Source organism: Cataglyphis hispanica, chromosome 3 (genome assembly GCF_021464435.1).
Source record: "Cataglyphis hispanica isolate Lineage 1 chromosome 3, ULB_Chis1_1.0, whole genome shotgun sequence".
Lineage (NCBI taxonomy): Eukaryota > Metazoa > Arthropoda > Insecta > Hymenoptera > Formicidae > Cataglyphis > Cataglyphis hispanica.
Genome location: NC_065956.1, coordinates 8,622,112 through 8,646,823, shown reverse-complemented (window position 1 = coordinate 8,646,823; position 24,712 = coordinate 8,622,112). Strand labels below are relative to the sequence as shown.

Genomic DNA, 24,712 nt, shown 5'->3' with positions numbered 1-24,712 from the left:
GCTTTACGAAGGATAAAATCGGCGGATTGTCGTTTTGCGCGGCGTCCGTGTCGGCGTTACGAAGTTTAAATTAAGTCATTTTAATCCCGCGGGGGAAAAACGGGGGGAGAGGGAAGGGAGAGGAGTTGGCGTGGAGAGAAGAGGCGCGGCGAGCATCGAGAGGAAACTTCGTCGGTCCTCTTGTTAAGTTCCGACGTTAAGTAATCAGATTAGCCCCGGAACTAACCTCGAACGCCGCTGAAAACGCAGTTGCGGGGAGAAGAGTCCTGCGTTAATCCAGTTGGACTCTGGCGAAATTTCGGTTCTGTAATCGTCTCAAAAAAGGCAAAGGGGCAAGAGGGAAGGGAGGAGGGGCCGGGGGAAATAGAACAGGACACTGTCCGTCCCGGACATTCTCGAATAAATGCAAATTCTTCTTCGAGTGAAATAAAGGAAGGAGCATGGTGTTTTCGAGACAATATTGTCTCGGATCTCTGCCGATTTATATTGAATTAAGCAAGGTTTATCTTCGTCAATCATCTAAATTTTTATTTATGTAACGAGAATTCAAGATCAACGTCAAATTGCACGAACAGCGTAATTTCCTCTTTATCGAATCTTTCAGAGATTTCAACGTCGTAACATCATCGATGTTATTTCTTTCAGAATTGCCACATTTGACATTTTCATCAAAACCCGTCTCCGTCAAGAGTTCTTTTTTTTTTATTTTTTTTTTATATATATATAAAGTTTCGTAAAAGTGGATTTATTTAGGAAGATTCTCTGGAGAAAAATTGAACGGACGAGTTTGACCTGGCGAATTCGAGGAAAAGCGTGTCGCTCTCGAAGGCGGAAACTTTGGCGCCGTCACGTTAATAATTATAATTGCGTTATTGCGCCGTGATGTCCGATCCGAGCCGACGTCGTCAGCTGCAAATTTTCAAGCGGAGCGCGAGTGTCGGGGGAAATAACCCCGACTTTTCCTCCCGCAGCAATAATTCAGTCGGTCCCGCTCTCGGCTTCCGCGAATTGTATTTGGAGTTAATCGCGTTTCGTGTATCGCGAAAGTAAGGGGCTTCTTGAACTTTTAATCTCACAGATTCCCGGGATAGCGAAAATACAAGGCTCGCATTATAATTCACTTCTCTCTAACAGAATTTAATTATTAATAAATTAAACGAATTTTCGAGTTAATTTCGCGCAACTTGTCATATATATATATAATATCTGTCAATACTATGATAGCTTATAAAATGTATGCTAAAATATAGCATGCATTTTATATGCTGATCCTCAATTTTAAAATTATTTTACTAATTTTCAGATATTTTTATTATATATTTTTATTATATTGAAAATTGCACAATTAAAAATTATACATTTTTAAATAAAATATTTCTAATCTTTTAATATTCAGTTTTTTTTTTTTTTATATTATTCACACCTCTAATATTTATTATATATCTCGTATTATTCAATTCATTAATTCGCCCGCGAAGGCGTCAATTTGTACATGAAAGATGCAATGCGGGAAGAGAATTCCGACTACCAGCAGTTCTCCAGATACGAGTTGCGAGTGTCAACAGAGTGGCAACGGGCACCTTGGGAGAAGAGAACTGCCGCCATCGTCGTCGTCGTCGTCGCTTGCCCACCCGCTGCGCTAACGAGGAACTCCTTTAATTGGACGTTAACTCGCTCGACGACGCCGAAGACACACGAAACAAACTTTTATCGGGAGCATGCGGGAATCGAGTGCGTTACCCCGGTCGATTCAACGGGCATCATCGAGAAAGAGAAAGAGAGAGGGGAGAGAGAGAGGAGAAAGAGAAGAGAAACACCGAAACGAGAGAGAACCTCGCAGAAACCGGAGCGTTAATCTCATTCGCCGCCTTCCTGCCGAAATAACGAGTCCGACTGAGCTCGCCGCCGTTAATTGGGCAAATACAGTCATTAGCGGACGCACAAAGATAGGGGAGGAGACGGAGAAGAAGACGAGGATTCTTCAGACCGAAACGATATACATATGAATAATTCCATGGATGTAGGAGGCTGCTCCGTTTTTTTTCGCCGCTCGTTTCTCTACAAATATGAATCACTTCTGGGACAAAATGGAAATTTATTATCCATTCAAAAATCTTTTGAATCTTAAAGAAAGACAATCGATATAACAACGTATATAATAATTAACGCAGACGTTTAATGATTACAGAGATTGCACGAGATGTGAGTGTGAGATATCACGCTCCGAATCTTTATAATTCAAGCGAAACGAGTAAAAAATGTTCTTCTCTCTGGATACGTCTAATTAAAAAGCGCGTATAAATGTGACTCTATTTTCCTGCGTGACCCTCGTGACCGTTTCCGGTATGCGATAATGCAAAATGAGCCAAATGGCTAGTTGTCGCATTATTTCAGCATTAGCTTCGCTCACTCGGCTCGTATCTCCTAGTTAAGTGATACGAGCACTAATACAGAGAGGTAGGAGGAGCGAAAAGAGGATGGGGGAGAGTGGAAGCTGCGTGTATGGCTAATGCACCGCTGTTATTACAGTTTGCAAACAGCCGGCAGAACGGTAATGCAATCAGCGCTGATACAATCATGCGTGTATCATTCCAGTAACTTGGGGAGGTGAGACGGAGGGGTGGAAATTTTGTAGCGATGTTTCACAAAGGTTCCGATGAGTAGCCATAATGTTGCAAACCCTCCTCCATCCTTCCGTAAAATCTATGGTAGATCGGAGATCTCTCCGAATAAACGTGAAACTTTATGCGCTTCAACGACAATGTCTTGAATGTAAAATTTTACAATCCCAGTTATAATTTTTCAACATTTCAAAATTTATTTAAATAATATGTACTATATATATATATATATTTAATTTTTTTTCAGCAATCTTTTGAATTTTCAGAATGGTTTAATAATAATTATTATATCAAAAATAATTATATGCAAAAGGTGAGAATTATATATAAATTAAACCGCCATCGTGAAATTAATGTAATAAAATTATGTTATGTGTCATACGCAAGGTATCATTATTTACATCGACATTATATAAAATCATAAATTTGATGAACAAAGTTAATTTACGGTTTGGTATAAATGCCAGCTCTTTAGTTACAAATTATTAAAATTATCCTTACATTATATCTCTTTTGAAATATTTTGCAAAATTTTCCATTGACTGATATGACTTGTGATAATTAACAATTAATTACATAATTAATAAATTAGTTATTATATAGATACATTGAATGTATTTTGTTAAACATTATTGAAACAATAATTGTATCGTATCGCCAACTAAATACAATATTTTGATGGACATATTAAAAATGTTAATAATAATAGAATCACAATTATACTCATTAATTAAATTAATTATGTTGGTTTTAATACTAATTATTAATATAAATATAATATAATTAATTTATGTTTAAAGTATGTATAATTTGCAAATTAGTTTTCCGATCATCTTGCGCTTAGGAAAATATTTTAACACTTTAGTCGGCTTTATTTATTAAACATAATCATGTAACGAATCCGCGCTAAGAGGAGTATGACGGGCATCTCACTAACGGTTTATGTAATGCAGCTGCGTTACATATGCGCTTCATTTCTATATACATAGTATATCCCACATAGTAGAGATAAGCACTATATCCTTAGTAAATATGTTGCGTTTTCTCCACATATATAAGGTGTTCCGCAACTGCACATTTCAATGAAAGTTTATTTCTTTAAAGTATTCTGTGACTTTTTTTTTCATTTTAAACATAAAGATTAAATCGATCAATTCGCTAATTAAAAGATTCAAGATTAATCGAAATATTAAACTTTATCATTTATAGATTTTATTAAAAATATTTCATTTTCCATCACTTATGTAATTCCAAATTTCCGCGTCTATTTATCATTGAAATTAGAATCGATGCAAGAGATAGACGTAGGTGAGAGGGTACACCGGGTAGATGGGACGAAGGAACGTATCGGGTATCATGAGAACACGACTCCGGCGCGGAAAAGACTCAAGGCGACCTCATCTCTATGTTAATCTCCCCTCCACCCCACGAAAACTCCCCGCGTCCTTCTTACCGCGGCGCGCCTAAGGATGATGTTCCTCCATCACCGAACGACGTCTTCTCTCTCTTCCGTCGCGACTCGTTTTGCAGCCTTGGGGGCTAGCCGGTTAGCCCGGCTTCAATCTGACGGACCACACCGACGCGAACGACTCCGCGATATTTGTTCGCGCGAATGGAAATAGGATATGCGCACCGAGAGGATGATGTTAAACACCATTCGCGATTAATATCATTCGCAAAGAGACAGAGACGCAAATAAGAGGTAATAGATGAATCACTAATCTCCGTGTAATTTATCTATTGTCTATTATAAATGCAGATTATTTACGTTGTAATATGTTCAACGTTGATTTTCAATATTGATTTTGTGTAGATATTATTTTATTTAATTAAAATCAGAAATAATTATCAAGATAATTATTTTTCAAAATAAAATAATAAAGAGGTACGAAACAACTTCGATAAACAATAAATGGACTCATGATCGAAGAAGACAAAAAAAAAAAAAAATATAAAACACAAGAATGAAGATATATTCTATGTAGATCTCTTTCGGTGCTTTCATTTTTCAATGAAAATTTCCATGAGCTATTCAGAGAGAAACGTACTTATTCCTAGCGAATCAGCGATGAGAGGAAGATCATGAGAAAATACTACAACGCGGTGAAGGGACGTTGGAAAAACATCTTGCCAAAAACAGGCGATAAATATCAATAAACGTTCCGCGAGGAGCAAGTGATCTCCCGCGCGTTCGCACACACGGTCGGAATTAAAACGGCGCCGATGTCGCGACGCGCGTATTATTTACGACGAGGATATCTCCCTCGCGCGCGTGCGTTGCGCGCGGGAATTATAGCGCGTAGGTGTCCGCCGTTTCTCGAGCTGCCCTCGCAGATTTACGGACCGTTAAACGCGACGAATTTACGCGCGCGTCTTTTCACGACGCTGTTCGCGACCGCGACTGACTTTATTATCGTCCGTCTCGTACTTACGCCGATAAATCGCCTTTTAACGGATTGGAGTGATTGAGACATTTGATTGAAGGCACGAATCGAATTTCTAAACGATATTCCAGTTTACGGCCAAGTTTCTCCTCGCAAAAGTTTCAATAAACATTATTGCGAAATTAATAGTCATAATAAATTCGATGAAATATATTTATCTGATAATCATTATCAAAGTCCCGTAAAAAATAAAATATAATATAATGCCGATGCACGATATCGATGCATGCTTTATTCTATATGAATTTTAACTTTGAGCTTCGGGAGCTCCCGTCAAGGACGAAAGTCAATGATAACGCGGGCAGGAAGGAATCGAGAAGACTCAGCGCGATATGAGAAATGAAATTATTTACAAGCCCGAGCAATAAGCTATCAGAAAGCTATTAAAAGTTTTCGCTAGAAATAACGTCTACACCCGACCGGGTTTTTTCCCCGGGGAATGATCCGCATCCCCTTCCTCAACCCCTCCACCCCCGCATCGCCACAATTGCGGGAGTCTGTGATGCGTGTGTCTGCGGGCATTTTTCTCCTTCCATTTCCAGCGCTTTTCTTCTGACCACCCGTCACCGTTATTAGGAAGAAGAAGACCACTTCCGGCGTCCAACGTTAAAGCGCGTTCGACGGAAACTTTCTCCGGGAAGATCCTTCATCTTCTTTCTCGCACGATCCGTTCCTTTTTCCGCGCGTTTGATCGTATTGGATGATTAAAGCATGATCGAAAAAGAAAATGAAGCAATTTCTTGGATTTGTCAATCGATGAGTATTTGAAAAGTTACTGAATCAAACATATAAAATAATCAAGACTCGCGAGATATTGGATTCTGAATTATTAATAGACATTATACATTTTTTATCCGATTAAAAAAATATCAGTTCCTTCAATATTTTATTTCATTTAAATCTTAAATCTTACGTAATAGTTTTTTGTAAATGTTGTTACTCTTTTCAAGACATATTATAAAGTACGAACCATCATTTCGCGTTGAAATCTAGTTTCGGAACATATTGGAACATCGAATGTTACATAAATCGAAATTTGGAAATCGGAATCGCGAAACGCCGAAATTGTCTATTATGTTTTTTTTTGGAATTGTTTCTCGTTTCACAATAGTCATCAGACCAACCTATTTTGTTTTCGACAACAGTGTCGTTTGCGATTTTTCTGTCGAAAGCGATTATTAACTCGCTCTCTTGTTTCCCTCCGTCAAATATTTACTTTTTCCTGCAATAATTTTTTTCAAAGAATTAAAATTTAAAACAAGGACTATATATACATATATATATATATATATACACCTGCCGTAAAAAAATTCGCCTGAAAAATGATGTGGATAAAGGTTTAATGTCTGCAATTATTTACGTCGCTGATAAAACGTGTTGGTTTTTGTTGAAACGGGTAACATCACGCAGCGTGGTCGAATGGCCGGCCATTCAGATTCAAATCTCGATAGGTCGCAACCATTGGTAGCATCACCGATTCATATTCCATCCGGTCCAGACAGGCATCTGGATACGGCGCGAAATCGAGAGAGAATTATTATTCGTACGATAAACAATCGAAAACCCTAGGAAATAAGAGTATAAACTTTCAGAAAAAAAAAAACGAAAAATAAATTTGTGAGAAAATTCTGTTATTCAAATAAATATATCTTTCATCAAGATAATTCTACATAAATTCTAATAATATTCAATCAATTGGCCTTTAATCACGATGTGATAATTTTCGAGTTACTTCAGATACAAATACATTTATGTAAAAAACTAAAAATTAGTTAGCAGATTGATTTGATTGGATTTCATTCCTTTAATAAAGATTGGAGAAAAAATATATCGTCACGATCAGAATGTTTTCATAATCTGACAAATTTCGCGCGTGGAGAATCAAGGTCAAGATATTTTGGCAATCTTGTCGGATAATCCCTTGAGAGAACGTCGATACTCCCATCACGAATCCCGCAATTACCCGGTAGAGAGCTCGAAGGGCGAATAAGGGTGGCATGGTCGAAGGTCTCACGAAAGTGCAGAAACAAAGTTGGCACCCTCGTCGTTATCGAAATACGACGAGGGATATCTCAATCTCCGTTATATGTTTCCCGAGATTATTTTTATTCACGCGATATATTAATTTCCGCTCACGCTTTTAACACTTTATTATAAGAAAAGAAAAAGTTCAAAGAGTATTGCAATCTGTCTGCATTAATGAGTTATTATATTTAAAAGAACTATAATTATATAAAAATTTCAATTAATATGTATTAAATTATATTTGTCCTCCATTTTGTATTTGTCGAGAATCTGTCAAGCGATAATTGAACATATATTACTGTCATCCTTGATAATAAAAACCAACTAGGGTCATCCGAGTCACCCTCTCGTCCAACAAGATCTCGATCGAATTGCCTAAAACCGCCATCTCCGTCGGCTAAAACTTACAAACTCCTCCCGGAGATCGTTTAATTTGAGCTGCGCGTCGAAAGGGAAGGTAACGGGATACCTAAAATTCGGCCGTCACCCTCAAGACGCTGTTAAACTACCCTCCTAAGTTTCTTCCCTTCCACCACCTTCTCTTCTTCTTAGTTTTACCTCCGCAAGTCCACGAGGAAAGCTTTCGCATGCACGTGTCTTGGGTTTCTCACCGGTACTTTATTAAACCCGGGCACCCCGCCCTTTAATGGAAACGATTTCGGCAAGCTTGCATGCTACGTTAAGAGGGTGGCAAACGCGCGCTAAGGGACGCCATCGGGATACCGGCGGAGGTAATCTCGATCGTTGCTGATCTCAGAATGCTTCAGCAATCTGATTTTTGAGATACATAAATAATGAGACTATCTGAGTCTTTCATCTCAAGTTTCGGAAATTGTTGTATATATTTGAAAAGATACATTTAAATAGAAAAGCTTCTAGAGGTGAACAATAATATATTTTTCAAGAGAAAAAGTTTAAATTGCTTTTTGATGGATAAGCATCTTTCTTCTTTTATCTTTTTTTCCATTTCCAAGACTTAAATATTTTAAAAGAATTATTAATATAAATTTAAATATTTGCTACGTCTAAAAAATTAAGAATTAGACATTTATGAGAATTATTTTCTACTATAAGAATCTATATTTTCCACAAATGCAAAGAAAAAATTAGAAAAAAAAAGAAATTAAATTAAGATAAAAAAATATAAAAAAGTATAATAAATGTATAAAAAATGTATAGAAAGAGAAAAAAGAGGGATTAATAGTAGCATTTTCGACACAAAAGAAGACGTCAATTTATCGAGATGTCGATGATGTGTCTGCGAAAACGACGATGACGACAGAGAACGAAAGTTTTATCACGCTCGACATCGCATTAACGCGCGCGCTCATATTCCGGAACTTCCGGCTACCCGAAACACATCTCGCTATCGTAGGAACCGTTCGTTATCCGCGGACTATGCCGCTCGTAAAAGTATTCTCTCTCGTGATCGGGAAAGATAGATAGGCGAGAGACGAAGAAGGACGACGAAATGGTCGGCAGTCGGAGGACCAGAGACACTAATCGCGATGGGCTTAACGAGCGATAAAGCCCGGAATGGTGTGTCCATCGGGTAAACGTTGCTTGGTTCGCCGCTCGTCGTAAACTCGGTTTAAGTGGAGTCGCCGCGACGAGGAAGTTTGCAACGTTTCACAGGGACAAACTGATGCGGAATTATTCGTGACATGACCATTCCTATTAAAAGTTATTCAATCCAATTCTCTTTCCACACAAAATTGGCAGGAGTTTCATTCTCAATGCGATATGTCAAAGAGCTTGATAATGACATAAAAAAAATGATTGAAATTTATTATCTTATTCATTGACATTATTATTATCTTAATATGCTGATTAATTTTGTTATTTAATTCGTCTTTATTATTTTATTATCAATATTAATACCTATCGAATAAATAGAAATGTAGACAGTACCCTTCTTGTACCCTTGACGTATCCTTTAAAGCTGTATTATAGATTCGCGAAATATCGCATAGAAAGATAATAAATAGTAAGAAATAATTTTAATTTTTTTTTCTACTAGTGTTTCATGTACTATGTTAAATGATTTTGCACAGCTAAATCATTCTTAATATAGCTCTATCAGAAGTGCAGTATATAAATGCAGAAATGATCGGCATGAAATTCGCAATGAATTAGCGTGATATAGCGAATATACGAGAAATTTCAGCAATTTCGTCTACGCGAACATTAATCCGAATACGTAAATTAGGAAAACCTTAGCGTGGTGTACCACATACGTACCTCGAAAAATATTAAATCCGCAATACAATTATATATTAATATGTTAATTGATTAAAGTAAAATCAAGTTTTTCGTGTATTTTGATCACACAGTGATTTAAAAAAATATATTATGTAGCATATATATATATATATATATATATATTTTTTTTTTATGTTAAATATATAAACAACTACTAATAACTATTTTATACTCAAAAATATCAATGTCAGTCAATAAAGCAATCGTTTTTAAGCGAAGCTCTTTTTCTGTCTTCGAGAGTGCATCGCTCAGTAAATTGTGCGCAACGTCTATGCAGCTCGTGCATCGGTTTGTGTCTCCATCTCGTGCCGAGTCGCTGCACTTTCGTTTTGTCAGTTTCAGAGCCACGAGAAACAGTGAAACTGGCGCATAGGCGCATTCGTTCAATGTTTTTATCGGTTATTGCGTGTTTGTTTCCATCAACATAATATTTTGCATAGAAATACATGTTTTTCAAAACAACCGCGAAATATTAGTCCGTTGTATGTAAATCGTTTCCGCCCCAGAAATGAAAAATGAAAAATAAAAAAAATCAAATAAAAATTGTTATGCAGTTTTGATTTTTTTTTTTTAATTCCAATATTTTCAAAGTTATGATCGCAACCCAGAATGGCCTATTGTATACAATTTCGCTTTACACAAAATTATAAATATCAGAAAATTTTGTTGATCCGTTGTTCGGGGTTTTAGTGATGCTGAGGCTTATTTGTGGGAAAAATAAAAATATCAGTATATAAAAATTTTTATATAGATTTTAATCATGCATCTTTACTCTTTTATTTCTTGTTTATGTGACTGCTATTTTTAAGATGCTGAAATAGACAGGGATTTGTGAACTAGAATCAGAATTCTAGTTGGGAACTAGAACTATTCGCATTATTCTGTGGTTTCTGTTAAATCGACACGTTATGTATGTTGAGATATTGTAGATTTCTCCTTCTAACATAGTATAAAGTTGATCGTTTTACTTTCCTATTATATAGAATTATTATGTCATTATTAATATAAGAATGTGTGTTAATTTAAATTTATAATATTTTTAAGACGTAATTTAGAATGTTTCAAAGATTTTTCTGTATATAAGAAAAAATGACGACATTACGTATCGATATTTATAGTAATTACAAAATGTAAAGAAAAGAGAAATGTAATAAATGACAAAATATTTCATTCGGCAAAATTCGTTTAGTGTCTTTAACTCTTATAAGACGTAGCTTTAACTGTGTCAAAGTGCTTGAAAAAAATACACAAAAAATTGTATATAGTTCCTTGACATCTCGACAGCAGAAAATGATTATGTACAACAAAATTAAAAAATAAATTTTCAACTTTTTTTTATTGATTAAGGCCTTCGAGATATATATCTATTGTTAAAATATCAATAGACTCAAAATGACCCATATGTGACCTTTAAGGGTTCATTTGTTTCAAGAGCGCCGTCTCGTCGTATTTTCTCGTTTCTACGAGATCGAGGATTTTCTTACGAGATTACAACCGAGCGCGATACGACGTTGTTTCCAATCCGCTCGTTGGCCATCATGAGACATCAGGATGATTCCGGCGTTTTTAGCTAAATCTCGCTTTTGGCACGAGCGCGCTCGGCATAGAGAAGATAGTAATTTTCTACGCGAGAACATGTGTGCGCTCAAAGTCCTGCGAGGACACCGCCTCGACATCACGTCCGCGTCAGTCTGGAAAGAAGGTTCCCGGAATAAAGTAAGCGTCGGACGTCGCGCGAGCGAACGCGAGGCCGCGGGTCACGCTCGCATTTTCGCTTACGAGCATCCTATTCCCCCCCCCCTCCTCCCCTCTTCCCTCTCGCCCATAACTGTCCCTAATAACTGTCAGCCGCAGTCGCACTTATAAACCCCCGGATCCGGGATTCCTCCAGGCGCGACGAGATTAATCTCGCGCTCAACCCCCGTCCGGGCGAGTACGTTTGTCGTAACTCTCTTTAAATCCAAGAATAGCATTTGTACGATGAAGAAAAGGCGCGGTTTTCATTCTGTCTTTTTCGGAGAAGAAATCCGATAAAATATAAGCTCGTATAACTTGCCATCGTTTTAATTGTATGAGTTAAAAACGCGACTTGACTTTTCAAAAAAAAAAAAAAAAAAAAAATTGAAATGACAGTTGACCGACAATGTAACATTGTTATTTAAATGCGTGGAATTAAGTGTTCTATGTACGAGTCACACAGTTTTTACGAAACTAAACTAACTTTCGTCAAATTTTTATCACTATGATTCACTATTTCCTCTCTCTATTTACTTTTTCTTTTTAGTTATTCATCGGATTACGCTGACTTTCTCTATGATATTTTCTTTTTCTTCTTCTATCTGACATTGAATTCGCGGATATTCGCGTTACATATACCGCACAAAAAAATAGGCACTGCCGATTCGATCAATCTGCCACGACGACGACGACGACGACGACTGTATTGTAGCGCATGAAAAGATCACGGAATCCTGCGAGAATCGTGTGTCGTTCGCAGAAGTAAAAATAGAAGTCATCCGCGGAGGGTAAAGGAACAAAGATCTCAAACTTTACGGAGCGTTATATGCGTTTCGTAGAAAACGATAAGAGAACTCCTGCCATTGTTGACATTAAGTTGCAATTATGTAACCTCTTTCAATTTCTTGACAAACTAATCGTTGGAAAAAGTTTGCAAAATTTCCAGTTAGTTATGTATACTGTAAGTTTTAACACTTGAATTATTAGTTAATATTATATGTTCTAAAACGAGAAAAATATAAATATATGAGAATTGTTACTTTTTTAATTTGGTGTTTTTTAAATAAAGTAATTTCGTTTCGTTACAATGTAATATTTGCTCATTCTGAAATTCTACTGTGACATGTTGCGGCTGATGGAAACTTGTCACTAGAGTATACTCGAGAAAATAACAAGGACTCCGTTATTTGATTCGGTCCAACTTGTAACATCCGTAGAGATTTTCGCGGATTTCAAAGCGAGCGCAGCGTATAATACTCGTTCTGCGAAACTTGTGTCAAGACGTTCGAGAAATTCTTATCGTCGAGATGCGTTCGAGCAAATAACAAGGAGGCGCGCGATTTGACACGATCGAAAATGTAATGCATGTAGCAATCTTTTTGCGGTTTCCCAACGCGCGTATAAAATATATCAAGAGACGTTGAAAAGTTTTTGGCAGATAAAATTCTTACATCGTCGTGATCGTGTTTAACAAAAATAATCAATTAATGATAACTCCTTAAATATTGAATACAACAGAATGCATAGTATATTTAGGAAAAAATAAAGGAAAAGAAAAAGAACAAATAATAAAGAAGGATAGGATTAAAGAAAATAAGACGTAAAAAAAAGAAGGAACTTATAACTCCTTGAAATCGATAGAAGATACAATATATAAACGTGTAAGTTTCGAAAAATAATTTAACCATTTTAAGATAGAGTAGAAATAAGTTACACCTTGAGAAGAATACTCGTTATACTCGAGATATACTCAGAAAAACAAGAACTGGTTGCAATTCAAGCGAAGCGAAAAGGAGCATAAAGTACATTTGAAATTTCTCTCGTTTTCGGAAACACTACGGTGAGACATTTGAACCCGTCGACGGGGAAAAATTCTCATCGCCAGGATGCACTCGAGAAAATAACAAGTATAGCTGCTGCTATCGGAATCGATCGGAGATAAGAGAGCTCGACGAGAAAAATTTCTATCGTCGAGAACACGTGCGTTTCGCGAGATTAAAAAAAAAAGCGAAAAGAGCATGCATGATGTAACGCGGCAGAGAGTTCGCGGAAATGATTATTTCTCAAACGAATCGCATATATATCCGAGCGAGATACGACCAAGATTTCACGACTGTATTGCATTTTACGGAGGACGACGCGCGCGCTCTGATTCTTCGAATTCCGTTCGAGTATCAAGATGCTGCTCGATGAAAAGTGCAAGAATGTCCCGCCGACCACGATGCGTTAAAACCTCGGTTCGAGCGGCAGCAAAAAATTTTACCGCCAGCACACCACCGACTTCTCTCCCTCGAGAAAACATGCGTGCGAGCGCACGCTGGTGGTGGGATCGCTCGCGATTTTTATCGAGACTGCGATGTCAAACGAATCGGAAACGCGAGCGCATCTACAAATTATTTATCTTTCGTTCGTAAACATTTATTCTTAATTATACGACGTCGCATTAACCTCCCGATTGAATTATTTTTCAAACGACAATGCGCCTGCGATGCGGTACGATTTATATATCATTTTTAATATTGATAAAAAATTAGGAACTTTGCTCTAAAATTTACACTTATTTCATCAATTAATCGCGTTAGTTTTCTCTTTCAATTATTAAATAAATAAATAATTTCTCCTTTTTATTCGTTCAACACGTCATTCTCCTCTAACACTTGGTTTCCTATATAATATTCGAAACACGTCTTTGCCCTTAATTATTAAGGTGATCGACAAAGCAAAGCCTATTATTCCACGCGAACCGAAAGGATTGCCCGCGCGCGAGATGTCGCAAATCCGCGATCGATAGTGCGATAATCCGCGCGAAACGGGTCACTCATCCGCGCGCGCGGAGAGGTCTCTCGCGATGAAAATCGTCGTCCGTCGAGATGCTTTTAGGAGCGGATTCGAGGTAATCCTCTTTGCAACCGGGTTGCGCGCGTAAAAGGAGGACAGCGATGATGGTAGGTGGGGATCCGTTTCGAAAAAGCGATCTTCACGCTCCGAAACTCGACACGTGACGCGCGAGTAATTCGCACGCTCGTGATACAGGATATTCTTTTTTCCCCCTTTTCTGGTAAACAAGGCGCTTCTTCCACAAAATCGCGAGTATCCCGAATGAGAATAAACTCACGCTCGCGAGCGAACTTTCGCACACTTTTTATTCCCGAAAGCGGCAACTTTCTTCTGCGTCAAAAAAGTTCCTATTTTTATTGTATTTTATTTTTACATTACTTGTAAAAATAGTTATAGATTATTTATCAGATATTATAAATTTACATTTTTTCAAATTTTATTTTTATAAATTTCTATTTTATTTAGTAAAAAAAAATCATTTGAATTACGATTATCACAATTTAGATGTAACATATCTATTAAGAGTAAAGGTGCTCATCTTTTTTGTGCATCGAATCTGAAATTAATCTCTCTAGGTTTCTCGTATCACACATTATCACAATCTCAAGTTCGCAACTTCAGGTTTCTTTTCCCACAGTGATCATTCACAAACAGACATGTCATTTTCTGCCCATTTCTCGTTTCTCGAATCGTGCGCATTCGCAATAAACTTTCTATTAATTCCATTTTCCTCTTCGTACGGTTTATCGACGAGAAATGCGAGTTAATCATTATTGACAATTGTTTCACTTTTGGGATAAATCACCCGATAGATATATATATATATATATATACACAGCCGTTCTACAGTCGCCTTTCTCGAAATAAGTTAATAACGATGAGACGAGTGAGACACGAGCAAGTCATAAGAAGCTGCGCTCGCTTACCTTAAAACTCCGGCTGCGACTGCGATGACACGACGACGTTGTCGATTCGCTACGAGGACATTTCCCCGCCGCGGATGATTTTCCGTCCGCGCACGTTTCCGCTCACGGCGTGACACAACTCTCTCCGTCAACAATTCACCCCGCACTAACGACACCAATTCTCGCGAGAAAATATTACCGATCCTTTGCGGGCGTCGCTGCCGACGGTCGTCGCCGATCTCGAGTTGCCGATGATGGTAAAGCGAGCCGAGGAAAGCCACGAAGTTGCGTCGTGAATGGGCTAATCCCACCCCGTGATGCGTTATCGCCGCGAGACGCTTGTCAAGTCAAAGGCACAAAGAGCCGTCTAGCCGTCTCCTCCCTTGCCGCGTCGTCGCGAGGGGCAGCCTCTCGTCAACCCCGTTGCTCGAGAGGTCAGTAAACTACGTCGGCAGACGTTGACGAACACACGCGAAGCGCTCTTTCATTTACTTTCTCGTTTCTCTCGGAAAAAAGGAACGGGAGGGAATGACACGGCAGGAGACACACCGAACTCACGAACGCACGTTTCAACGCACTTGAGACACACTCTTGACGCACTTTGTGGACGAATGTGCGACGCGGTTTTTTGCGATCCACTTTTTTGCGACGCGACGTCGATTCGTATCGGCGAATGTAAAAATGTAGTAAATTCAGAAGAAGTGACGACGCGTACGAATACCTTCGCTCCGTAACCTCGGTCGTTTCTTCGCGTCGGAAAATTGGCAAAATTCGTCGGATTGTCGGGCAAGAACGTGCGCGCTGCGTCTCCTTCTTTCGGTGCTGCTCGGCAAAAGGTTCGGAAAATCCGTCCGAGAGGAAAGCGACGAAGGGTTGAATTTTCACCTTCCCCAGATATATCGGCGATGCCCGAGAATTCAAGCGAGTATGGTCGGGAAAATCCGTCGAGTTCACTCGCCACCGACGACTAATCCTCCTTTCTCAGCCGGCGACGCTATTTCTCGCGTCTACCCCGCCGCACTACTTCCTGCGGAAAAATTCATCGGGGAGTGCTCTTCGAAGCGACGCACACACGCGCACATACACTAGACTCAATTTTCACCTTCACTTCGGCAGCACGTTAAAATCTCGCCACTTTACGTTCAAACGTCGCCGCACGATATTTCCCTTAACTCAACCAGAGATAACATAACATTCGTCGACAGAGAGTTTACTCACCCCCTTATAGACTCGACGGCAACTTTATCTACACTGTTTATCTCACTGTTATTCCGATATCACACTCGACTCGTCGGTGTTCAAAATCCAAAATCGGAGACGTTAGATTTTTAGTAAACTCAAAACGTTGGAATTTTCAAGTAACTTTGAACTTCTCTCTCCCTATCTTTCCCGTTATCGAAACAAGCCTCGCTTCCCGGCCGCGCGCGGCACACTGTTGCTCTCCGCACGATCGTCCGCAGCTTCGAGCTCGTCCGTCCCCACCACGACTCTCCCCCCCTCTTCACCACCCCACTCCCCGGCGCCCCTACTACGCACCATTGCGTTGGCAATTCCCCCTCTACGCGCCGCGCGCTAAAGTCGACGGGACTCCTCTCTCTTTCTTCGGGATGCGTGTGGCAGAATCTTTTCACAAGGGTGCCGCCGGGCACAAGACCAGGGGCAGAGAGGAAGGGGAGTGTAAAGGACGCAAGCGTTTCGATGCTCGTCGTGTACGAGCGTTCGGGATGGTTCGAATTTGTAACGCCACACCGATCTTTTCTCGGATCTTGAGACGATCCGCTGTTGATGGATCCGATGACTTTTTCATTTGACTTTTCTTTATATAAGTATTGTTTGCTTATTTGTTTATTTTTGTTGTAATCGTCGGGGGGTAAAATTTATTATTCGGACTTTAATCGAATTTGTATATTAAATATGTATATACATATACACATATATGTATATAATATGATTATTTTTAATTATCAAAATCAATTATTCTTTGGGAAAGAATTATATTTAATACTTAATGTAATTATGTATTTAAATTCTAGACATTTTCTCGTTAATTTCGCGCTATATTTTTCTAAACTTGTGCATTTATTCTTTGATATAATTAATTCATTAAATTAAGAATTTTTTTAATAATATAAATTTTTAATAATATATCCGAACTCTATAAAAATTTAAAGTGACATTATGCAAAAATGCTTATTTTTTTACGTATAGCTTTAAAGCGATATACTATTTGGGCTGGACTTAACTTTCCGTAGGTGTCATGTTTCACGATCGGATCCAGTTTGGCGGATCCTTCAAGCCGAAGCTATTATTCGAAGGACCAGCGTACCTGTTTGCAAAGTGGTGCCCTCTCGACTGTGATAAGACTCTATTGTACACAAAAGGATGTTTCGCGTAGACACATGAATAATAACGTCCTTAGAGCTCGTCTTCCACGCGCGTGCATTTGTCGAGAGTCATATATGCCACTCATGTTGGCTTGTTAAACCTAACGTTAAAAAAACAGTTCCTTAAAATCCTTTTTATATTTTTTAAAAAAATCTGAAAGGATATAACTGTAATAATAATGATAATCTTTGCGGAGTTCTAATATCAACGGATATCATTTTATGAATTACAATAATTATAAAAATTATAAGAAAAATACGATACTCTAGTCCGTGAAAGAAACGAAAAGTATCGTCTAAAGAGAGTATCGGTTTGTCACTAAACGTCTGGAAACCTCGAAGTGAATTTTACGCGCTCAATTCGGAGATGCGTTGTAAATTGTCCATCCGCGTGCTGTTCTTTCTTCGTCGCGTGTTTTTTTCGAGGAGGCGAGTTTACGTCTCGCTTGCTTCTGCCAGCGGTAGTTTCGCGTCGACGAGCTTGCACAATGGAAGCGGAGCCGCCAGTAAGTACGACAGAGTGTTCCGTCGCGGGATTCTGTAAATAAGAGACGGCGAGAGCGTGAATTTCACGACGACGAGGTTCGCGTCGCCGAGACGACGTTTTACATTATACGCGAGTATCATCAGACGAATGCGGTTCAAACAAGGGAACTCACGTCGGCGCGGAAAACGCATTAATCCCGCGAGTATTCCTCTTCGGCAAGAATCGATTGGCGAAAGACAACGATTCCCGATGGGCAGACTGCCCAGATTAGACTAATCGACCAGCGCGTTCGACGTCTCCGCGCCCTCCTCTCTCTCTCTCGCTCAATCTCCTTCGTAGGAAAGTTTTTCCGCGTTCTCTCTACGTACGGATTTCTCCACGAGACTGTAAAAGACTCATCACCTCTGTCTTAAGTGATATCGATTGCACGTTGCACTTTTGCGAGCGATCTCCGGCGGATCACCTAACCGATAATGATCTCCGCTTGCTGCGATACTACGTTATAATTGCTTCGTAAAATGAATTAAAAAGTAGACATCCATGCAGGAAAGCATCTTGCGATGCAAGTAAACTTATAATCTTTAAAATCACAGGTTGTAATCATTAAACTCTGTTTTCCGTTTTTATCACTTTTTTTTTTTTTATTCCAGTTTAAAGTATGTATAATTAAAATATATAAATTTCTTTCTCATATATTGGATACACAGGAGATAGTAAAGGGAGTAATTTATCAGCAATTTTATTAATAAAATCAATCATTGCGATTTATGAAAATTATTAAATATTCTACTTGGCAAACTCATCTCTTTTTCATGCATTCTTTATAAATTAAAAAAAAAAAAAAAAGGAATTTGTTCCACGCGCGTAAATAAATACTCGTATATCCACTTTAATCGTCGATCTATAATCGAGATTTATATCTCTTCGAATATCACGATTCTCGCCACGGGGAGTCACTCCGCCATTTCAAGTACGATATATTCTTTTATCGGATCTGCACTTCGGGTAAAGGAAGTCGCATTAGACAGACGGAACGTCTTCTTATCGATTTCTTCGCGGCGGAAATCCGCGGATCCATGCCGGAACTCGCGGGACCGTAATTCGACGTATGTGGGTCATCTGGCTCTCGAGACTGAGACGAAGAACGGAAAGAAGGGGGCAGAGGGAGGGGGCGGGGATATCTCTTCGGACGGGAGATATGCAGCACGCGAAAGGATATCCTTGCACGCTCGGGAGACCAGAAACGTGCCCGAGCCTTCGACGCGTCTCGTAATATTACGGAATCCCCTTCCCCTCTGCAGGACGTGTCAGAGCAGCACGTGTCAGAATGACCATTACTCTTGTGAAGAATAAGGAGAATTGTGAAGGAAGAATTTTATATCTTCCGCACCCCCTCATGACACGATTTTTCATGCTTTTTATTTTTTCGATTTCTCTCGCACGGAAAAAGCAATTCTCGCTATGGAATCGTATAAGATGTTTGCGGACGGGTCGAGTGAGTTTATTTTACCGCTTAGTTTGTGATTACAATTCGAAGGAATAATACAAGAGGCGTGAGAAGAGCGATACGCGCGAGGAATCGAAGCTTCTTTCATTTTTCGCAAAACGCAATTCGAGCTGAACGCAGTAATTGTGTAATTTATTGGCAATGTATTGTACAAGATACGACACTATGAATATTTTACAACGGAATTCGTTGTTACAAGCGTGTATACGCATTTTATAATTGAAGCATAAAAGAAACCGCATGAAATCAACCGCGAAGCACGCGATATTATATTTGTAAACAATCCGCTTGATGCGCCATCCATTTATCTTCACAAAGTACTTAACATAGAAAAATAAATTATAATACATTCCACGTTTGTAAAAATTCCTAGGCTGCTTCGTATTGTGCGCGACGAGCATCTCATCTGTGACGCACACTATTTCCATAATTATTAGCTCTTGTCACGTGACCTACTTCCTCCGCATAATTTTGCAATCTCGGTGCTGTAAATGTTTTTGCGAGCAATTTTTCAGAAATTCATTCGTGATGATATATACCAGAAAGCGGATTAGCTATAGTACATGTCTTATTTATGTAGATTATAATAATCTATTTTTTTGCAATTTTCATATTTAAATATAGTAAAGTTTTTTAAGTTTTTTAAGTTTTTTTTTTCTATTTAAATATTGTTAAAATTTGTATATTAAAAAAACTACCATTATTAAAATTAGTATATCTAAAATTAATTTATTTAAAATTAATTGAGAGAGAAAGAAAGAAAAAGAGAATATCCAGAATATATCCAAATAATAATTCTTTAAAAAATAGAATTATATATGCAATAATAATTGTCGCTAGTATACAAAATTACATATAAGTTTTCTAGGAGACACTCGATTATACTCTAGGATTACACTTGATTATATTTAAAGAAATATTGGGATTTTCATAAGTCATTATTATCTTGAGTCTGCTTCATCACCGGAACTTGAGGACCAAAGCTAAGGGTGTCTCCTAGACTTCTTCATCCTAGGAGCTTCGTGTCATTCCATGCGCGCACTTCCACTCCCGGAAACCTCGGAACAAGCGGCCGCGTCGCGACGCGACGCAGAGGGGGTGGGGGGAGGGAAAGGGGATCGACAAAAACGAAGCACCGGGGGTTGCCGGCTGTGTTATACAATCGTAGTGACGCGGTGGATGGAATTAATTAAACGCTACCGTTCCACTCGTCCCCTCAACCCCTCGTCCTACCCGCGCCATTTCCCATCGCCGCCGCCGCCGCCACCGCTGCCGTCGTTGCTGTATTTACTCGGTGGGCTTTGAGGATCGAATTGCAGACGCCCCGTGAGAGAGGGTCTTGTTGTTTGCTCCTCTCTTCCTCTCCCCTATCCCCTTCCCTCCCCCCCCCCCTCACCGTTATGACCGACCGTACCCCTACCTCTCCTGGTACCCAACCCCTTCCCATTTCGCGGCTAGTATTGCAAAACTACCGGCGGATATCCGCAAATACCGCGAACGAGTATTCGAAGGACCCCCATGCCATTCTATGGAGGGAGGGGAAGAGAGGGGGAGGAGGAAGAGGACAGGACAGGACGGGGCTCCCGAACTACTTGTCCTCTCTGTTGGCCGGTGGCATTGAAAACTTCGTCAAACGAGGCCGAAGACCCGGGTACCGGGATGTTGGGATTCTTGGAAGGAGGCGAGCGAGGGGGAGAGAAGGGGACGAAGAGATGTATTTACCAAGCAGTTTGGGACTAAATCGCCCCTCTGGAGAAGAGTAAGCTGCGCACACAAAAGAATGGACAATGGTGGACGCAGTGTCAAACGAGCCCGACAGAATGGAGAGACAAACTATACGAAGAAGTTGGCGATTCGCAGAGTTTTGTTACGTGTAATATATTAAAGAATAATGTTATATTCGACTCTTAAATAATACTATCGATACGGTCATGAAAAATTGAGATAGTTAGATGGTGGACGATCATATTTGATTTTGACAGAATAAATAAGAAAATATAAAGAGGGAGAGAGAAGAGACATTTCATAGATTAAATATTAAGCAATTATATTCGATGCACATATTGAATGATTAAATGTTGAATGGATTCAATGGAATCGAATAGACACATAGATACATAGGGATAGATAAATATGTAAAAAGAGCAAGAGAGAGAAAGAGAGGGTAATATCGACCACAAATATTGGCGCAATGTCAGATCGATATTCCCGAATCTTTATTCTCGAAGGTATGTCTGGGTAACGTGTAGAAACGAGGAGTTTTGTTGGCACACATGAAATATCCTTAACTAGCGTGCTAAGAATGCCGCAAAGATCGGAAGTTATACTCCTCTATTTAACAGATTTGTTCTTTGGCTGGCAACGATGAGAAATTTCCTCCAATCTTCGAATTCTCGATCCTCGGCTAAATTGTGCTGAAAACTTTTGTGTCTCTCTTCGATCCGAAATGTATATAAGAAGAAATCTATCGTATCGTTTCTCGAAAGTCTCTTTTTATCGTTTACTGATGTTTCTTTTTTATGCCATTGATATAAAATCAAATAAAATGATAGTAAAATATATTACGATAAATGCGAATCTTCTAAATTCATCTAAATTTTTTCCTGACAACATGATGAATTGGATAAACAATATCATCGCAACTTCGGGGAATTACTTTTATCTTTCCTCAACGTTGATAAACATATCGTTCACGTGTCTGTCGTTCCGCGATTTTGTGGACGAAAAAAAGAGATATAAATTCCAACGGAATAATCGCGCCATATGAGATATTATTGTTCATCGTGGTCCGTATGTTCACATTTTGGTCGACATGTTTTCCTCGCTAACGAAGAAATGTCGATGGCGATAAAAATTCCGTCACCGATAGGCGCGACCGCAGGTGCGGTTGATGAAACGACGGCGAGGAGCGGGTATTGTCAACCGGCGCTTGGTGTCAACGGTGGACGGGACCCGGGCCAGCCGACTGCAAATATTACCACGTCGCGTCAGGTCGCCGTCTGTGTGTGTGTCGACGTTTCCCGAGGGATATCCTCGGACATGTATGCCCGAAAAAGCTCCCACGATGTTCATGAAACCGCGGTCGTCGCGCCGCGGGCGACGTTCGATGGATTCGGCATTGGCGAATTCGATCCATCCATCTATTCTAGCACTAGAAATACGAATTAGTTCAAAAAATAGTAGTCTTGTTCGAGAATTAGAAGCGTCACCAAATTCTGTCATTGTCCGCCAGCTTGATCAAGAGCGTGTACTTGATATAATCAATGAAGAGTCTGTCGAGAGAGCCTTTGAACTCGTTTCGGCGATAGAAGATCTATGAGGAATTTTACCGGAAATATAATTTAAAGATCTATAAAAGATGGGATTTGCGAAACGGAACGGCAGATCTGTAATTATGGAAATAATATATGGAAGAGAAATTTAAATATCAAAAAAATTGGATAATGATTGAAAATTTAGAAAAATAAGAATAAAAAATTATATAATTGAAAAATTATATATATAAATTATATATTATAAAAATATATAAGGAAGTGTAAAAGTAAGAATATTATTAAACTATAATCTAGACTTGTATAAATGACTTTTTTTATTACCGTGCGTTTTTTTTTTTTTTTTCGTATGAAAACTTTTGTAATAGAGAAACCTCACTAAAACCGCATAAAATATTTTATCCGAACGAAAAGTGGTAGCGTGATGCTTAAATGCGATAATTCCATGGACTAACATTGGTCGTAAATGCCGAACGGCGGAAAATAATGCGAGGATAATGGTGATGCTGTTTAGCAACAAGATAATCCCTCTTTTTCACCGAAAGGAAAAGTGCATCGATGGCGCCTAACGCTTTTCGATGCCAAAAGCTTTTTTTGGAAGTACTCGAGGCGTGCCTTGTTTGCCCACGATCGCTCCCGTAAGGTGATGCAGCGAATTTTCCGAGTGTTTGTTAAACATCCTCGTCGTCTTGTGTACTATCTTGACGTGAGTATACTTTCCCTAGCACTTTGCAAATCGCGCCATCGGGACTACATCGTTAATGTATTCTCTAAGAGAGTGGACCCTTCCGTGTCGGAAAAAATAGGACACATAAGATCGAAGATTCTCAATTCCATCAAAGATCCGCATAATCGATCGGAATTCATGAAATTTAAGATGTTATCATTCCTAGATCTGTGAATCTTTTAATATGTAAATTTCTGACCGAAGATTTTGTTTATATAATTCGAATTTTTATAAAATTATGTTTACTATTACAATTTTTTAAAATTACACACAATTAAATAAATTGGAGGCAAATAAAAATTATATGATTTATAAATTATAATTATTGTTGTACATTAAATGTAGTACATTAAATATTTACGTGCAAAATAAAGCATTTAAAAAAAATGCAAACATAAAACTTTCAAGTTGTACAGCTATTTTTTTACGTTCTATAACTCTCACAAAACGCAGTTATGTAGATTATCTACGAACGTTGATGTATCGATGGGCAAACGCGAGTAATCTTCGGTTCCTTCACATATACGTGCTGCCAGTTTGTTTAATCTATCTACTTTGAAAATAACTAAATAAGATAATCGCATATCTCATGAAATATGTAGAACGTATCAAAGCGATATCTCGAGCAAACATTCACATCACACAAAATTCCACTTTATTCCTAAAACGTGTGAATTCTCTCGAAAATAATTATGACAATAAATTATAGGATACTTTTGAATATAATTTACTTTAAAATTTTGAAAATTAAGAATCACACATGTTAATGACAAAAAAGGCATACGTCATAAATGTTATGATAAATTACAATTTTATATGCCAAATATTTAAACTTGCATCAATTAATAATTAAAATATAAATAAATTATTATTTAATCATTCATAATTGGGTAGAAGAAATAATTTTTATGTATATTTCTATTTTTTACCTTAAGCATCACTTTGCTCTCTTCTCTAAATAACACATTGTGTGTACTGCGATTATAAATATTATAATCAAATTTAGAATATACATACATCATTGCAATTTTTCATGGACTAGTGACGTTTGCCTGAAATGCAGTCTTTACTGTATGAAAACTGGACGGAAACGTCGACGCGCGTTTCTACACGGCATGCCAAACGAACCGAATGTAAATCTCTTTCGATTTATTCGAGCGAGAGCTCTCTCTCTCTCTCTCTCATTCTCTACGCTGGGGCCCCCTCGGTTTTCTTCTTTATCTTCCGGCTTTTTCGGTGCCGGCCGTCGTCGATTGTGCTGAATGTGTCGCGTCGACCCTTCCACCCTCCCGAAAGAGAATGGAGTTTGCTATAAGGCGAGTTATCGGAGTGTTATCGGTCAACGAACTGGGCGACTAACAATAAGTAATCGTCATGAGTGATTCTCTCCTATCGCGTCAATCAAATATATAATATCTAAAATCAGAATTTTTGATAAAATATAAATATGATCGATCGCTTAAATAATCACGATTAGAAGAAATCCATTTTCTCTTTGTATAA

At 38.6% G+C, this 24,712-nt stretch overlaps 1 protein-coding gene across 3 annotated transcripts in view; it reads right to left on the bottom strand.

Moving 5' to 3' along the window:
* Nucleotides 1-24,712, bottom strand: part of LOC126848246 (uncharacterized) — a 362,696-nt gene that overhangs the window by 88,214 nt on the left and 249,770 nt on the right. Inside the window, exon 1 of one of the 3 annotated variants that reach the window (XM_050589001.1) lies at nucleotides 14,854-15,175. The exons of the other annotated variants lie outside the window; for them this stretch is intronic. The gene's annotated coding sequence lies outside the window, so the exon portion shown is untranslated. Of the gene's footprint in view, nucleotides 1-14,853; nucleotides 15,176-24,712 lie in introns of those variants that run through there. 3 annotated transcript variants of the gene reach the window in all.